General features: G+C 38.0%; 1 pseudogene across 1 annotated transcript; it reads left to right on the top strand.

Annotated features, from left to right (window-relative positions):
* The first annotated feature begins 311 nt into the window (after positions 1-311).
* On the top strand, positions 312-8554 carry LOC104536155 (annotated as a pseudogene). The gene is made up of 2 exons (XR_728098.1): positions 312-431; positions 7955-8554. The product of XR_728098.1 is annotated as a protein AF-9 pseudogene (transcript).
* Positions 8555-8813: the final 259 nt, after the last annotated feature.

Here is an 8813-nt window from a genome sequence, read left to right as displayed (position 1 = left end):
CTCAGTATTGCTCAGGACAAGAGAAAGAGTGCTAAGGACTTGGGTGCCGTGGCATGTAGCAGGCACAGTAGGACAAGTTAGGCCATTTTCTGAGGGGCATGCATTGTATTTGCATGGAAATGGAAAGATGCGATTTGCTCATTAAATAGAGAATGACAGTGTGGTTTCATTAGCCCATCCCCTACTGAGAAGAAACATGGATATTATTTGTTGGAGAAGTTATATTTTTCTGCCAATGTGATTTGCTAATTCTTACGCAGGTGAGACTCTGTTTGTAATGTTTGACTGACATGCTTTCCACCTTATAACAGATGATGGTAATGTCAGATGGCACATCATTCTCTTCAGGACAGAGCCTTCATCTTCCCAGCCTTCCCAATAACTCCCTGTCTTTTTCTGAAGTGAAGAAGAAATCGTCTCATGGGCCAAAGGTGAGACTGACTTTGTCAGAGGATACTTGAGCTAGTGGTGCTTTCCCTGGGAAATAACTTGTGAAAAAAAATACTTTTAGTTATTTTTGCAATCTCATTATATAGCCTATTCATAATAGGTTTTGACATTTCTTTGTTCTGAACTTACTGTTTGCAACATGAAAATAATGCAGAACAAGGATGATTGTGAGAATAGGTGCCAGTGAAGGTACTAGAATGTTTTTTAGCTAATTGGTTTCAAAATAGTACAGCTGCAATGCTGTCTATTTGAAATCATTATTTTTTCAATTTTGCGTGCTGTTCACTGGAGTTTCTAATAGTGAGAAGAGCTGACATATCAATGCACTGTTTCTTGCCAATTTGTGTGAAAATTCAGTTTTTCTCCTTCTCCCAGCAATCTTTGTCTCCTCTTGTCCATCTTAAAACACGCACTAATGAGCAGATGTTCTTGTATCTCAAAGAAAGATGTGTAAATATCTGCTGTACTGATGGTCATCAGCTGTTTTCAAGAAATGGAAACACAAAGTAACCTTGGTTTTAGTATTAAAAAAAATTGGGTTTTTAATCATAAATTTTGGGAGTTGAGAACTCTTGGATTTTTGTCTTTAGGGTTTTTGTGTTTGTTGAGGAGGAGGACAGTTCCAACCAATATGTAAATAGATTTTTGGTTTTGTCATTTGGAATAATCCCAGTGATGGAACAAATTCAGAGTCTCAGTATCATTTAGATATGCCTCTAGAATAAGAGCTGCAGAAAGATCTTGGTAATTCTTTGATGTAAGTTGCCTGTACCAAAACTGCAGATGTGTGTACTCCAAGTATGTGTTCTGGATGATTTTGGGAATTTTCTGCTGCTTTCTCTGTCAAACCAGGGAGCCTTGTAATTCTCTATCTGCCTCTAATTTGCCTGATGTCATTGGTCATAACAGTTTAGTGGGCTGGACAAGCTGAAGTGTAGCAAGCTTTGTAAATGTACCATACAGTAATAATCTGTGATAGGACCTAGCAGTAGGTAACTTAATCTCCAGCATGCAGCTAGCAAGTTGAATAATATTACAGTATTTGTGGAGGCTTTCAAAATGTTGTGAGTTGTTTTTGGGTTTTTTGGGTTTTTTTTTCACAAATCAGTTAGTGTTTTTATTCAGTAACAAACATTTGTATTCAACGGAAATCTGATTTTCCTTGAGAAACTGATTCCTTTTAGATAGCTTCCTCCTTTTTTCACCTTTAAAGCACAAAACATATTTGAGACTAATTCCAGTCCACTGGCTTAAAATGGCACATTATTTCAATAGGCATAACATTTGAAGAAATGCTTTTTTATTACAAATTAAAATAATGCATGTTTTTCTGTCACTAATACCAAATTTGTAGACTAAATCCAGAGTACAGCACAGTGGGTGCTTAGTTTAATGGCTCCATAAAATCAAATGAACTACCTCTTCCTCCCCACAGCTGCTTCATTTGCTGATTAGGTTCCTAATGTCTGTCAGCAACTGGAGAGGTTTGAAGTGGTTTCCAGAGAATACTGCTTATTCAAACTCAAATTCAACCAAATTGGAAATTACATTTTGTGATGTGAAGTCAGAACCTGACCCTGCAAGTTATACAGAATGTTCAATACCATTTATTGGGGTTTTTTTGCCTTGTAGTTACAGAAGTGTTTTAGTCTGCAAATGTGTTACTTGTTGAACAACTGTCACGGTCCATATGGGTCTCTGAAATTTACAGGACAACATACTCTGTGTTTTAAACTTTATTTCATGAGCTTATTAAAAAAATGCAACAGACAAACACAACAAACAGGGCTCAGTCTCCTTTGCCCAGACTAGTCTATCAGATGAATTCATTTACTCACCACTCAAGTCATGAGATGTCATAACTTACCTATAACGCTTAATCCTGAATTGATGCATTTAGGAGAAAAAAACACCAAACAACTTAGTCGAGGGTGTGACTGCTCATCCTTCCTGTTCCACTGGGAAGCTCAAAAGTGTCAGCATTCCAGCTTCTGATGGATCACTTCAAAAGCATTTTTTTTTTTGTAAGCTGATGTTTTATAACTTCCAGCTTGGAGGTTTGGTTTATATAATTTCCATAATTTAGCAGATTCTGGTGAAATGGTCAGACAGAGTTGATGGCTGCAGGAGACAGCAATTTGCAGGAGATCCTGGCTGCATAATGGCCCGTTGAGTCTTTATGGCCACCTGTCCTGCCAAAGTGATGCTCTTGCTGCTCCCAGCATACATCAGGCCTAAGCATAATCTGTGTTAGCCAAAATCTGAGCAGGAATTGAGTGCAGCAGTCACAGTAGCATAGTTTTTCTCTGTTGGTAAAAACCTTAGATTTTTATCATGCTTTCAAAAATTTTTATTTTTGAAGATCTCTTAGTACTGCTTTATGAAAGGGGTGTTAAATATCTTCAAGTATTATACATGCATGGTGTTACTTGGCTTAGAAAAGAAAACATCTACAGATATTTTAACATGCCTATAATCCTCTGTATCATTTTTTTGATGTTTGTTATGCAATGTATCAAAGTATAACATTCACTTGTGTATACATCAAATATTAGTTGAAGCAACCCAACTGTAATCTATGGTATTACTACCTGTCAAAACCCAATAATCTCAGTTTCACAGAGAAAAGACTATTTTATTTGTCCCTCTTAGCAGAAATACATCATTCACTCTTACTCCTTGCAGCACTTCTTAACGTAGGAAGGAAAACAAACCTTGAAACATACTGTTAGATTTTGATAAATAAGAAAATGGATTGAAAGTACATGCTGATTTTCCTTAAGATCTATGTTATACATGATGTGAATATTTAGTCATGTTTCATCCTCACCAGCCTTCTACATTCATCATTAGGTTTGATATAATTTTACCAGTGAAGGTATTTGGGTTTTTTTCTGTCTTACAGGTATGTTCCTCTTGCTGTTTCTTCTAAGGCAATGTTAGCTTCTGGTAGAGTCATTGCAGAAACCTAGAAAGTAAGATAATATACTTTTTTTGCTTAATGAATACAGATATAAAAGCAATGGGTTGGCTGTTTTAATGAAAGAGTAGCTCTCAGCATGTCAGGGGTGTATATGTGTATGTCTGTATCATAAGTATGTCATATATTTGTACTATGATTTCTATGAAAACACCAGCTTCCATCTTGTAGAAAGAAGAAAGAAGGCTGGTTTTAAATTTGAAAAAGCAAGAAAGATCTCAAGTTCCTATTGGTTTTAATACTACTGTGCCCCAGGACTTATTTCACAGCTCTCGCCTGCTTGAAAACCACTGAAATGAGTCACTTCTGTTGGAACAATTTAAGATACATAGTAGGGAGACCAATAAGAAACATAGGGAGACCAATAAGAAACATAGGGAGACCAATAAGAAACATAGGGAGACCAATAAGAAACATAGGGAGACCAATAAGAAACATAGGGAGACCAATAAGAAACATAGGGAGACCAATAAGAAACATAGGGAGACCAATAAGAAACATAGGGAGACCAATAAGAAACATAGGGAGACCAATAAGAAACATAGGGAGACCAATAAGAAACATAGGGAGACCAATAAGAAACATAGGGAGACCAATAAGAAACATAGGGAGACCAATAAGAAACATAGGGAGACCAATAAGAAACATAGGGAGACCAATAAGAAACATAGGGAGACCAATAAGAAACATAGGGAGACCAATAAGAAACATAGGGAGACCAATAAGAAACATAGGGAGACCAATAAGAAACATAGGGAGACCAATAAGAAACATAGGGAGACCAATAAGAAACATAGGGAGACCAATAAGAAACATAGGGAGACCAATAAGAAACATAGGGAGACCAATAAGAAACATAGGGAGACCAATAAGAAACATAGGGAGACCAATAAGAAACATAGGAACTCCCTCTAGTTTATTAATGGCACACAGATGAGACCGCATCTGGAATATTGAGACCGCATCTGGAATATTGTGTCCAGTTGTGGGTCCCTCAGTTCAAGAAGGACAGGGAACTGCTGGAGAGAGTCCAGCGTAGGGCTACAAAGATGATCAAGGGAGTGGAGCATCTCCCTTATGAGGAACGGCTGAGGGAGCTGGGTCTCTTTAGTTTGCAGAAGAGGAGACTGAGGGGAGACCTCATTCATGTTTATAAATATTTAAAGGGTGAGTGTCACGAGGATGGAGCCAGGCTCTTCTCAGTGACAAACAATGATAGGACAAGAGGTAATGGGCACAAGCTGGAACACAGGAGGTTTCACTTAAATTTGAGAAGAAACTTCTTCTCAGTGAGGGTGACAGAGCACTGGACCAGGCTGCCCAGAGAGCTTTGTGGAGTCTCCTTCTGTGGAGACATTCAAAACCCGCCTGGACGCCTTCCTGTGCAACCTCATCTAGGTGTTCCTGCTCCGGCAGGGGGATTGGACTAGATGATCTTTTGAGGTCCCTTCCAATCCCTGACGTTCTGTGATTCTTTGATTCTGTGATATTTTACTCCTACTCCCCAGGGCAACACTTACAGCTCTGGCATGACAGAACAAGATGTGAAGATAAAAGCATTAATAATTAGTTCATATGTCAGCCTTTGGGGCTGGTCTTGCATTAAACAACATATGGAGCTTTTTTTTTGTTTTGGTTTGTTTTTTTCTGTTTTTTTTTTTTTTTTTTTTTTTTTTTTTATTGGGTGGGGTTTTTTTCAGAGCCGTTCTGTGGATAGTAATTTTAAAATTAGTCCCTGTGGAGGTTGAAGCTGGCGATGTCCTTCTTTGGTCCTTCAATTTCCAGTGCACTGCTGCTATACCATCCATGTTGTGAGTAAAATAGTGATTAAATAATGGGAAGAAAAGCTATATATGTTTTCCCTCTGCACTTCTGTAAATCTGTGGCAGTGTTAGACAGCCAGACATATATTAGAGAGTTGTGCTTTAACCCCAGCGGGCAGTTAAGCCCCACAGAGCCACTCTCTCACTCCCCTCTTGTGGGATAGGAGAGAGAATCAGAAGGGGAAAAGTGAGAAAACTTGTGTGTTGAGATAAATACAGTTTAATAAGGAAAGAAAAAGCTACATGATGCAAAGCAAAGCAAGATAAGGAATTAATTTACTGCATCCCGTGGTGGCAGGTGTTCAGCCATCTCCAGGAAGGCAGGGCTCCATCAAGCTTAACAGTTACTTGGGAGGACAAAACGTAACTCTGGACATCCCCCCTTCTTGATGCTGTGTGAATGCTGCTCAGCAATAGCTAACACATCAGTGTGTTATCAGCACTGTTTTGGTGACAAATCCAAAACATAGTCACATAGAAGCTACTATGAAGAAAATTAACTGTCCCAGCCAAAACCAGTACAAAGGTCAAAAAAAGAAAGCAGATTCTTTGCACTGTAGACTGGTCAATGTAGATTGCTGGAAAATAAACTAGAGCTAGGGATTTGTACATTGATTTAATATCGTCTCATCATCTCATATCTCATCTTACATAGATGAGAGAACTTTGAGCACCACTTTGCTTGAAAGGACTTGGATGAATAACCAACCAAATTATTATAAGTCAAACCCAGACATGTTTTGTGGTATTTAAACTGACTAGCACCCTTTTCAATAGTTTTCAATTTTCAATAATGCTTTCTTTGCATAAAAATTACATTGGAAGAACACCTTATTTTAAGTATTGTTCATCATCTGCTCCTTCGACCTAAGAATGTCATTAAAACTGCAGTTCTAGAGCAGTGCATTAGGACGCACATAACTAAATATTTTCCAGCCTCTGAAATATGCTGTCATCTTTCTGTCCGAAGAAGGAGTAATTCAAGTCTTCTTGAGCTGTAAGATGTATGGTTGCCAGCAACTAAGAGGTGAGCATGGGAATCATTGCATACTGAAAGCATGTAGCCCATGTAATTTCCCTAAAGCTATTCCTGTTCTGCTGGTCATGAGTTTGATCAATTGAGAGCTGGTGGGTGTGATACTGGCATGACATGTAGCACTTAAGAAATATCCTGCTTTCAAGGGTTGGTTTCCTTGGTTCATGGGCTAATAGTCTTTCAGTTTTTCATCAGTAATGAAACTTAACATACATTTATTTTCTGGGTTACTATGGATGCTTTTTTTTGTTATTTCAGCTTGGTATTATTAATGAAGTCCTATTCAGTATAAATCTATGTCTAGAGTTAGGATTTTTACAAATTTCACAATACATCAGGTTTCATACTTGATTTTTTTTTCATTTTTTAGTATTTTCAGTTTCACATGATTTAAACCTCTGTTATAGGTAAAGGTAAAGGAAATCAATGGGTATGTATATGCAATATACTTGTTGAAGTTTCTTTCTATAGGCTTCTCAAATGCTAGGCAATATATGGATAGAAATGCTTGTAATCAGCTCGTAAGAAAGTAAGCAACCTAAACTTGTTGACCATAGGTTCCTCTAAATTGAAATATCACTTTGCAGATTTGAAGCAGTATAAAACTGAAGCTTGTTTCTGAGAGAGTGCTACAGGTGTTTAGTGTTTATAACAGTGCAGTTGGGCTACTAGGTATTTTTGAGATACTCAGTGCCACTGGTAGCAGTTTCAGTAAAAGTGAATATAAAAATCTGGTTTTTTAGTAAAAGCTTCAGTGTTGGAGCTATCCTCATCTTTTGAAAATTCCTGGACCCCATTCAACCTATTCCACATGATTCAGTTCCCTTATTGCTGGTTCTACCTGCAGATCACCACTTTCCTTGTCACTTAGTCTTTCCAGATTCAATTGATCGAGGAATGGTACTGCCCTGCTCTTTCTGCCTTTCCCTATGTTGTAGGACTGCTGAGTCGTCACCCTCTCAGAAGCCCTTCTCACTTCCAACAGTTGAATTGAAAGAAATGCAATTAAATACTCAGCAGAGACAGCAGCAGTAAATGCACAGAAAGCTTTTTAGTAAAGGAAGTTTTCTGTAAAGGCACTTGGCTGAGGTGGTGTGTGTCAAATCAAGTTTTCCATAGCCAGGCTGGACCCAAAGGTGTTATTGTGTATGAGGAAAAGGATCTGGCAAAAGCTGAAGAGAGGATCACGCCAGAGAAGTCAAACTTTGCCTGAAATATCATCAGGAGCACATTTTGCTCCAATCCTGAAGTAATTCTGTTGACAGAGTATTTCTCATATCCTGATCTTTCCATATGATTTTTTTTCTCCTGATAACTAATGGTCATGGTTAACATTTTCTAAACTCTATTTGTGTTCATCCTGAGATGTTTCTTAAAAAATGTGTCTAATTCTTAACACGAAAACTAACTTTGCTTACTGATGTTGACAAGCAGTGGTAACGGCTCGTGTTCCGTGACTTTGTAACAGGTAAATTGACCAAAATGATGGAGTTTGTATCTGTTCTTATATACGTGTTTTCAATTTCTGTTTTACAACCTGCAGTTTCAATTTTTTAATATTAATCCTGTTGTCCATCTTGTGTCTGTGTTTTGGGGCTTTAAGGGTTATTTTTCTTTTTCTTTTCTTTATTTGTAAGTAAAACTTTGCATCTTCCCTTTTTCCAGGACCCCACTAAGATTCTGAACATAAATAGCAGCAGCAGCAGTAACAGTTTCTCAAAGACTCACAAGTTAGCAAAGGAGCACAAGGAAAAAATTCCTAAAGACTCAAAAGAACATAAAAGTGCCTTCAAAGAACCTTCCAGGGAACGCAACAAATCTTCCAAAGAATCATCTAAGAAACCCAAAGAAAACAAACCACTTAGAGATGAAAAAATCGTTCCTAAGATCGCTTTCAAGGAACCTATGTCCAAGGAGCCCAAATCTGATAGCACCCACGTCCTTACCATAACAGGTGGGCAGCAGCAAGAAAGGAAGACACTCGCTAAAAGGCTGTCTGTTCTGGATTGTGATGAACCTTCTGCTAAAAAACGAAAAAAAAGTAGCTCGGATTTGTTATTTAAAAGTTTTTCTAGCGCTCCACCTCTGGTTCTTACTTGTTCAGCTGACAAAAAACAGACAAAGGACAGACCTCCACTCAAGGTGGGCAAAGTCAAAATTGAAAATGATGCACTGGAAAGGAAGGCACCTACTCTGCCACCATTTGATGATATTGTAGATCCCAATGATTCTGATGTGGAGGAAAATATGTCCTCCAAATCTGAAGTAAGTGTTGTTTGGTTTTAATTCATATGTGGTGAGTATTCCCAGTCTGTGGGATTGTGCCCTATATTTGTATTTTTCCCTCCGTTTTGCCTGTCTACTGGCAGGTTGTTCAAACTGAAAGATGTTGACTAACGGCTGTTCAAACTGACGCATGTTCTAGTTGAATTAGATTGCCTACTCAATTTGTAAATCCATCAACATTGTGATGAATGAGCATATGGGAGATAGCTATAAATAATATTGCTCTTTTGATCTTGCT

The sequence above is a fragment of the Mesitornis unicolor genome, unplaced genomic scaffold (assembly GCF_000695765.1).
Source record: "Mesitornis unicolor isolate BGI_N332 unplaced genomic scaffold, ASM69576v1 scaffold19322, whole genome shotgun sequence".
NCBI lineage: Eukaryota > Metazoa > Chordata > Aves > Mesitornithiformes > Mesitornithidae > Mesitornis > Mesitornis unicolor.
This window is presented reverse-complemented; position numbering and strand designations above follow the sequence as displayed.